General features: G+C 43.1%; 1 pseudogene; it reads right to left on the bottom strand.

The window, feature by feature from the left end:
* Positions 1-219: 219 nt before the first annotated feature.
* LOC144782795 (uncharacterized) lies at positions 220-2,240 on the bottom strand (annotated as a pseudogene).
* Between the last annotated feature and the right edge of the window lie 7,093 nt (positions 2,241-9,333).

Consider the following 9,333-nt stretch of genomic DNA (forward strand, 5'->3'; position numbering starts at 1 on the left):
CACTGACACAATATTATGATAAACAGTATGATTGACAAAAATATTAAGTCAAAATATCGTTTATCACTATATCATGTATCTATACTTATAATGGTAAGTACCAAAATATTGGAAACAAATATAGGTGGCATTATTAGCATCCAAAAAGATAGAAAAATTTTTTATTTTTAAATACGTATAGGTAGGCTTCCCTGTTTTCAGTTTCTATTTTGGGTAAATTCTGGTGGTGTTTTGTCAGTGTTTTCCAGTGATTTCAATACCTGAAAAAAACAGTGCTTTTCAGTGATTTCAAATTTTCGCGCCATAAAAAACAACTGAAACGGTGTTTTTCCGGTGTTTATGAAACGCTTTGCTTTTATTTTGCTGGCTTTCTTCATTGATGCATGGCATATAGACAGTGCATGTACGTGTATATGAAGTTCAAATACATTTTCACAAGTCAAATTTATTGTAGTAGACCATACAATATTTCTTCAGAGATTCTTTAGTCATTCGTGCTCTCTCTTTCCTTCCCATGTACACTTTTATTTGTGAAAATGCCCTCTCAACATTGGCACTTGAGACTGGCAACGCCAAAACAGCCAGTACACAACTTGCCAACTCTGGCCACTGACGTAGCTTCCCATGCCAGTACTGGTGCACCTCAAGGTTGACATTCTCTGGGACAGGTTCTGCAACATACGCGTTGAACTGGGTGCACATGCCCTCAGAGGTATTAAAGCGGTCAAAAATGAAGCTGTACTTTGAAAAGTCCGGAGAAAATTCCCCTTTACGGAATGGATCTAACACTTGTGCAGCGTACCAAAGTGAGGCTTCATTAACTTCAAACGCCATGGTTGCTGAAGGGACATTTCTATGCATCATAGCTAGCCATTTCTCATGCATGGTAAAATAAAATTTCCTGAATTGGTCTTCAACACTTCTTTGCTTCCCAAGTGGCAAGCATTCTAACAGGGAACATGTTGCCGTGCCAAAGTCACTAAAAGTGTCGTCTAGCCTACTCCAGAGGAGATGTTTGACATCAACACCAATTATACTGAACACTTGGTACACAAGGGTGTTTTCTGACTCTAGTTTTTTTATTATGTCCACTACAGCAGTCATGTTTTCCTGCAAAAATCTAAGGATGCAGTACAGTGTACTTTTCTTGACATCACTATCAATATGCACCCGAAGATCCTCACATTTCTTGCCTTTTGCATCATCACTAAGCAAAAATTCAGTAAGGGGTCGCCACATAGATAATATTGCATTCACGGCCTCTAGTACTGAGAACCACCTACTAAATGACACAGTTAGGATGATTCTTTCTTTGCTGCCACACAAAACACAAAATGAGAAAGATTTGCGTTTGAGTTCCCGCGCATAACGAAACAGTGCGCCTGAATGTACTACAAAATCAATAGCATTCTTCATCAGCTCAGAAGATTGTAATGCTGCTTTCAGCATACCATCTGGCAAGGATCTCTCACAGGGAAACACTTCAGCTCAGGCATTGCTTTTGATAGGTCATCACATAACTTTTTCATATAAGTAGCTGAATCGCTGCAAATACAAACTATGTCACTCCAATCTTTGTTAAACTTGGTAAGAACTCTCTGCAGCAGCATTCCAAGTGACACTGCGTTGCATGTTTCCAGTACATCCAGATCTGCCATGATGGTACGTCTGTGCCATCCATTTTTTGCATCACAAAATGTGATTAGCACTGCCACTGCTGGGTCGCCACGCATCTCTGGGGTTTCATCAATGGTAACAGAGATCTTCACATCACCTTGGAGTAACTCTGAAATATGTTCAATATCTGCAAGGAACACCTCTGGTAGGTATTTCTCATACATTTGTGTTGTTTTTGGTAATGTTTTGAATGCTGGTGCACGCTTGCGGAATAGATTCCCAATCGGTCCATCAGCTTGGTGTAAGCTGGTTCCAGATTGCACTAGGGCACGTACAAATTCATGTGCCACATCCTTTTCTTCCTCACGTTTTCTTTTGAAGCGGGTCATTGTCTCAGCAAGAGACATCTGGCAAAGGCTGTCGCTATTAGGTGGCTCTTTCAATTTCAAGTGGGTCTTGGTGACAAGATGTTCAGCAATTCGGCTTGCAGTTTTCCCACTTACTATTGGGACAGTCACTCTGCAAAACCTGCAAATTAACATCTTTTGGCCACGCACTTCTTCAACCATGAAATCTTTGTTTTCCAGCACATAATCTTCTGCCATCTTTATTCTGCGGGGCATTCTGTTCTGCGCAAAGTAGATCATAAAAAAAGACACTTAGAAACCGGTTGTGTACTGTTGAGAAAATGATGCCACTGAACAGGCTGCCAACCAATTGGTGAAATTGAAGAACACATATTTGAGGCATAGCATAAGGATCCATTTTATCTTTAGCTTTTGATTTAAAACTTTAAAAATCTGTATCCTAGGTACCCTAAATGCTTATTAACCATCATGCTTTAAAAAAAGAATTCGTTTCTGGATGTATGCAAATTAGCTAACCTCCATCTTGCCTAAAAGTGATTAATACTTGGTGGTCGAAAGCCCTCAGGCCAATTTCACGCTTTATAAAATTGCAAAGGAATGCAATGTATATACAGATGCAGGTCAGGTAACCTATTGTCAGGAGAATGTTCAGCTTAATGAAAGGGGAATGTTGAATCCATATGTGTCCAGTATGAAACATTCAAATACAGTTCAACAGTAATAACGACCAGTGGTGTAAATATACTTACATAGCTCCCAGACGCGCAACTACAGTCAAATTTCGGGGTGGAGGGGTGGATTCTTCCAGCAATTGGCAGAATGGAGATGCAGGGGTTCTAAGAAGGGGTGAAATCAAGAAAGCCTTGTTAAGTAAAATGTTCTTGTTGGATAACAGCAAAATATGAAATACAAGGCAAACAATACAGAATAGATTGGTCAGAGCGCACTGCACACAATCACCACCACTGCTTCAACGAAGGTACACAACTCTCATGAGTTGGGGGAGGTCCGTTTTAAAAATGTAAAACTCAATGGAATTGGACATTTGCTACAATGTGTTTAACCTAGCGCTTGAGACCGTACTTTGCTATCGCAGCGCTGTGTCTGGCAGATGCTCTTTCTGTATGTGTTCCAGTCCTTAAACAGAAGGGGGAACGGAGACCATGCAGGGGATCGATCATGTGCATTTGTGCACGCTTCCCCCCCCCAAAGGTGTCCCCTGGCTGAAACACAAAAGTCTATTGATGGCCAACTTAATGGTGGTCCTCATTTATCGACCTCAGAAGGATGTTAGAATGGGTGGACCTGCCGGGATTTACCTGAGCCATAGGGTCAAACACAGTCCTCATACAGTGGATGCAATAGTCTGCTAGTAACTACACCCGTATCTTCATTCTACAAGGGGAGTTTGCTTTTCCCCCTCTTTTTTTATTAACAAGGAATGCCACGCATGCAGCGCTCCCTCACTACCGAATAATAATGACCTGCACTGGCAAGATGAGGGGAACACAGGTGTATATCGCCTGCAACATTCCAGCTTTCGTATCTGAAAATAATAACCCTGAGTCCCAGCGGCTAATTAATACCACCAAGACGATGAACGAGTGGGGACACTTTGGGGCTTCAGCAAGGACATGCGTGCAGTCGCTGCATCTGTTGGCCTCGCGACATTCATTTACACCAAAGCACATTTTAACTGTGCAAAATTGACTGTCTGATGGCGCTAAGCTCCCCATTCCAAGAAGGGGTGAAAAACAAGAAAGCCTCAACAAGTAAAATGGTCTTGTACAGACCCGTGAAGTACTCGGGTGCGGCTGCAGTTAAACAGACGCCAAAACACATTAGCTCCTCTCCCCCCCACGTGAGTCCGGCAGGGCGCCTGGTGTTTCTCTGGCCCTTTGACCTTTCACACCTCGGCTCCCCATTCTCGTGTCTGCCTTCGCCCCCTGCACTCTAGCGCTCATGTAAAGCGCTCTGATACCTCTGCGTTTTGTGTCCCCGCATGTCAGCAAACTCTCACATGCTGCCTGTAAAACTGCACATAGAGGCACAAATGTAGGTGTGGGATGCACAGAAAAATGCTAATCCTAAGCAGAAGCAGAGAACGTCAATTATGGCGATGTTGCGGTGAAAGCATGCACCGTACACATTTAGTCTTGCAAAACAGTGGCCTAATTGTAGGTGATGGACACCGGTGCACCTCCATGACAACACCAGTTTATGCGGGTGGTCACGATGGACACCCAGACACCCCCAAGAAGCAGTGGGACCAGAGTACCTGTGCGGTTACCTTAAATGGACATCTTCCACCAGTGGAAATATTCCCACTCAGCCATTTTAGGGCAAATGAGGTCAGGAACAAAAAGCAGCGGTGAAGCCAGTTAGGCTGTGCCCTTTTTGCGATATAGTAGAAAGGCCTTACTTTGTGAAATCTCAGATCATCATTTCATGACATACACAAATAATAATATACTTGGTGCAGAGGCAAAGCAGCAGCTTCTGAAAACGAACAGTGCCTTCAAGTGCTTCTTAACTGTAGGAAAGAAGGTAAAGTAGGGCTGGTCGATAGGACAATGCAGGATATAATAACAGTGCATGCTGACCTGTACAGCAATGCCCCTGCACCACCTCTCTGTGGACCCGTTTCATAATGCTAGTAAAAAGTCTACTTCAGTCCTGCTAAAGGTACCCAAGAAAAAGCGCACTTAGAAAGTGTGTGGAGTCGCTCACAGTTTCATTGCGAAGCAGCGCAATAGAGCATCAGAGCAAACATAAGGTCATACTTACTGGCAAAATGAGAAGGAATACTAACTAGTCGACGATTTCCCCTTGCATTTCACTAAAATGGGAAATGCAATATCCTGCAGAGTGTTTGAGATAAGTCCCAAATGTCCATGCATTAGTAGTGGTCCCAAAGCAAGACTTAAACCTCTTTGCCCTACAAACATAGTACTGGTCGGCTCACTGAACATTAATGCTATGACCCGTGAAGTACTCGGGTGCGGCTGCAGTTAAACAGACGCCAAAACACATTAGCTCCTCTCCCCCCCACGTGAGTCCGGCAGGGGGCCTGGTGTTTCTCTGGCCCTTTGGCCTTTCACACCTCGGCCCCCCATTCTCGTGTCTGCCTTCGCCCCCTGCACTCTGGCGCTCATGTAAAGCGCTCTGATACCTCTGCGTTTTGTGTCCCCGCATGTCAGCAAACTCTCCCATGCTGCCTGTAAAACTGCACATAGAGGCACAAATGTAGGTGTGGGATGCACAGAAAAATGCTAATCCTAAGCAGAAGCAGAGAACGTCAATGATGGCGATGTTGCGGTGAAAGCATGCACCGTACACATTTAGTCTTGCAAAACAGTGGCCTAATTGTAGGTGATGGACACCGGTGCAACTCCATGACAACACCAGTTTATGCGGGTGGTCACGATGGACACCCAGGCACCCCCAAGAAGCAGTGGGACCAGAGTACCTGTGCGGTTACCTTAAATGGACATCTTCCACCAGTGGAAATATTCCCACTCAGCCATTTTAGGGCAAATGAGGTCAGGAACAAAAAGCAGCGGTGAAGCCAGTTAGGCTGTGCCCTTTTTGCGATATAGTAGAAAGGCCTTACTTTGTGAAATCTCAGATCATCATTTCATGACATACACAAATAATATTATACTTGGTGCAGAGGCAAAGCAGCAGCTTCTGAAAACGAACAGTGCAAATGCACAAAGAAATAAAAATAACAATGACGCCTCTAGCCCTCTACACATGCCAAGTCCCTGCAACAAACACTCGCTGGTGTGGCACTGGTGACTGCTGCATCGGCGCGTGGGTTGTTATGCTCAGCACGGGTCACTTAAAATGAGGAGGTGACCCTGCAGAGGCGGCTGAGGCGCTGTAATTTACACCGAGGCACATTTTAACAAAAGGCCAACCCTGTCCTCCCTCCGCTATTCTGCCCCTGCTTGTAAGGTACAGGGGTCATCAAAGCTGACGATTCTGTAGCAATTTGAAAGTGCGACAAAACACACACTTTCACTTACCAGCTGGGCCTTAGAGCACTTGCAGTACTGGCGGTCGTCCTCTGGTCGTCTTCTTGTCGTCGTGCGGGACTGGAATGTGCTGCGGTGTGCTTCGGTGTGTGGGGCCAGACAAAGTGCGGACAGCATTTTCAATGGAACCTGGCCCCACGCACCAACCACCCACCAACCTTGCCAACCAATGTGTCTCCCTGAATTTAATGGGGGTGACACACATGCCAAACTGCTTTGTTCTCGGCCTAAATTGGAGCTTTTCTTCGAATGCTTTGGCTCCATCAAGTGGCCAAGTGGTGCCATAACAACGAAAATCGGTGACACTCGGGTTAAACCTTATCAGCTGATTTTCACACCGGTAGTGTATTTTCGGGCAGATTCGGTTTTAACCGAATTCCGGACTGGCTACGTATAGGGTTCAAAATAGTAAATGTTAAATATCAGCAACACTCCTTTCTCAATGCGCGCTCAGATAACAAGGTACCGTTCTGACACTGGATTTTAAATAATACAGAGCGTTCACCCATTGGAGGAAAAAACATACAGACATAAAGAAAGGACTGAAGCCATAAGAGTCCAATACTTCATACGTGGTCACCCAACCTGCCATGAAATGTCTTGTAATTAGCCAAATAACAATGCCTGTGTGTTTGTATATATTTAAACAATCTAGCCTAAAATAGGCAATGTCCACAGAAAACACACTAGGTATTATAACAAAAGCATGTGCAGGTGGTACAATGAAGACAGCCTTCCTAAGCATTTTGCCTACAGTATGCTGTCTGTATTTCCCGAAAGGAGTAAATGAGGAATGTGCTGCAGGCGCTGTCAAGGCAGCGGTCTGTTGATAAGGCTTTTCTATGAGCCTTATACAGCTGTTGCGGTGAGACTGCACACAGCACCGCCTGCCCGCCCTGGATTTCACTCATAATCTGGCAGGCATGTGCACTACTGGCTTGGCGGTCCTCTGGTCTGAGCGGCGGTGGCGGGCCGACAGGAGGATCACCAAACTCGTAATAAGGCACTTACTATTTCTTAAAATAATGAATTAGAACGTGGAGAGTACTTAAATAAATATAAATATATATATAAATATAAATATATATATATATATATATATATATATATATATATATATATATTGTAATTATTTCATTATTTTCGTTATTTTCCATTGGGGTATTTAACAATGATTACAAAGAAGCATGAGAGAAAGAATCTTGCAGTTTGGGATAAAAGCAGGTGGAAAGATCTTGCATACGGGGGCCTTCTTTTCCCATCTGTGACTGCGCCTACGAAGGGTGGAGGGGGGGTCCAGTTTGTGCACATTTCAAGACATGGTGGCGAGCAGAAATGTTTTTTAGTGGGATGGAGGATGAGGCCGGGTTAAGGGAGTACCTTTTCTAGGCACAGAAACCAATACTCGACTCTAGAAGCAAAATGAGGCGATATTGGCTTAGTAGTTGCAACTCATCCAGGCATTACTTTGATTAGAATAGGAAATGTAAGAGTTTCATCAAGTACAGAAAAGAGAAGGCAAGCAAGTGGAGAGAACCCCAAAACTGTTTAAAGAAGTTTAAAAAAAAAATAGAATTACATATACAAAACATTTTTTGAACAATTATTAGTTTGGGGTCAACATTTTCAGTAGTATTTTTAGTGACTATCTCGTTTTTTTTAAAGAAACATATGTTTCATTACTTTTGTTTGGATGAAAACGTATTAGTTCAATGTTCCTACATGCAGTTATATAATTTAGATATAACAAATTACCCCAACATGATGGCAGGTGAAATTAAAGAGGAGCAATGAATGAGTAGTTGATTGTGTTGATAGTCAAAGGCGAAGTAAATAAATGTATGACCTATTTTATGAATCGAGATAAGAAACAGTTTCTCTATATACAATCTCCTCCCCCCAATGGGTCTACCTTGGCCTAATCCTGGATTGGCTTGCTGAACATCAAAGAATGCAATCGCATCACCCTGGACACAAAAACTCAGAGGCATATTCATCAAGGACTTGTGCTGGTGTAGTGTCTCAAAAGCTGATGCAAACCAATGCAAAGTCTTTAATTGGGATTAACTTTCAGTGCAAACCTGATTCTCGTCAGAAAACATTGAGCTCCCCACTAGTCTTTTAGTGGAACTGCTGCGGATATTTCGAACCCCTTTCCACTAGGGATTCAGACAAATTCAAGGTATAATTCTTTCAAAAATACCAAAGGTTCTCCTGTTCCAGCGCCTTTGCCAAGCTTGACTGACCAAGCTCTACATTTCCCCTCCATACGTGTCAAAATAATCTACCGTAGCAATGTTCCCTTTCCAATGACCTTTCTCAAAGTATAATGTGTACATATTAGGTTTTTAGCTTCTTCTCTACATATAGATGTTAGCTGCTACACGAATGCCATTTGAGCTGGTCCTTTCGATTAACTGTTATTTCCCATGATATTAAAACTGTAACTAAACTCGCCTTGAAAAGTGACCTCACCCACCTGAGCCATGCCGCCACCATACAAAACTATTAGTAAATAAATTAAAAAATAAAATAGCTTTGTGTCTGTGCCTGGGCAGAAATTTCTGTCAAGCAATCAGAAATGATTCATACAGAGGATACTGGCCACTGAGCCTACTTACTCCGCAAGCCTGCCTCTATAGGTTACAATATGGCTCGCCGTATGCGTTGTATGCTGAGCATGACTGCAGTGTAACAAATATGGCCTGAATTAATGTTTGGTGATTCAGCCGCAAAATGCCAGTGGAGAGGAGGGTACATTTCACTTAATAGGATCTTGCCTGTATGGTGGTTGATGCTTGGGGGTGGGGAGGAGGATGTCAGTGGCAGCAACTCTGCTACTTTTAAATCACAAGAGAGATTCTTGAGGAGGTTTTGAGACCTGCAAGGGTTGACTCTTCTTCTTAATGTAGCAAACACAAAACAGACCCGTTGGTGGTATGGTGGAACTGCAGTCACAGATGTGGATATGTTGGGGATGTTGGAGATCCGTTTTGATATATTGGTGATCCACAAACAAAGTAATCCTGGTGCACTGAGAAATTTCCAGAGTTCTGTCAAACAATGATGGTTTCAATAGTGGCTCCACACGTCAAGGATGTATTTTTACATCAGGAACATGTCAGTAAAATGGGTGTTCTCGATGACAACAAGGAGGTCCCTTAGACATGGGCACAAATGTGGAAGAGAGCAAGTAAGCAAAGGCTGTGAGTTGAGTGTGTCTGCCCTTATGGTGCTCTAATAAAAAAAAAGAGGATCGAATTGGAAGTATATGGTAGTATGGACTACGGATTTTGACTTAAAGAAAA

Source organism: Lissotriton helveticus, chromosome 9 (genome assembly GCF_964261635.1).
Source record: "Lissotriton helveticus chromosome 9, aLisHel1.1, whole genome shotgun sequence".
Classification (NCBI taxonomy): Eukaryota; Metazoa; Chordata; class Amphibia; order Caudata; family Salamandridae; genus Lissotriton; species Lissotriton helveticus.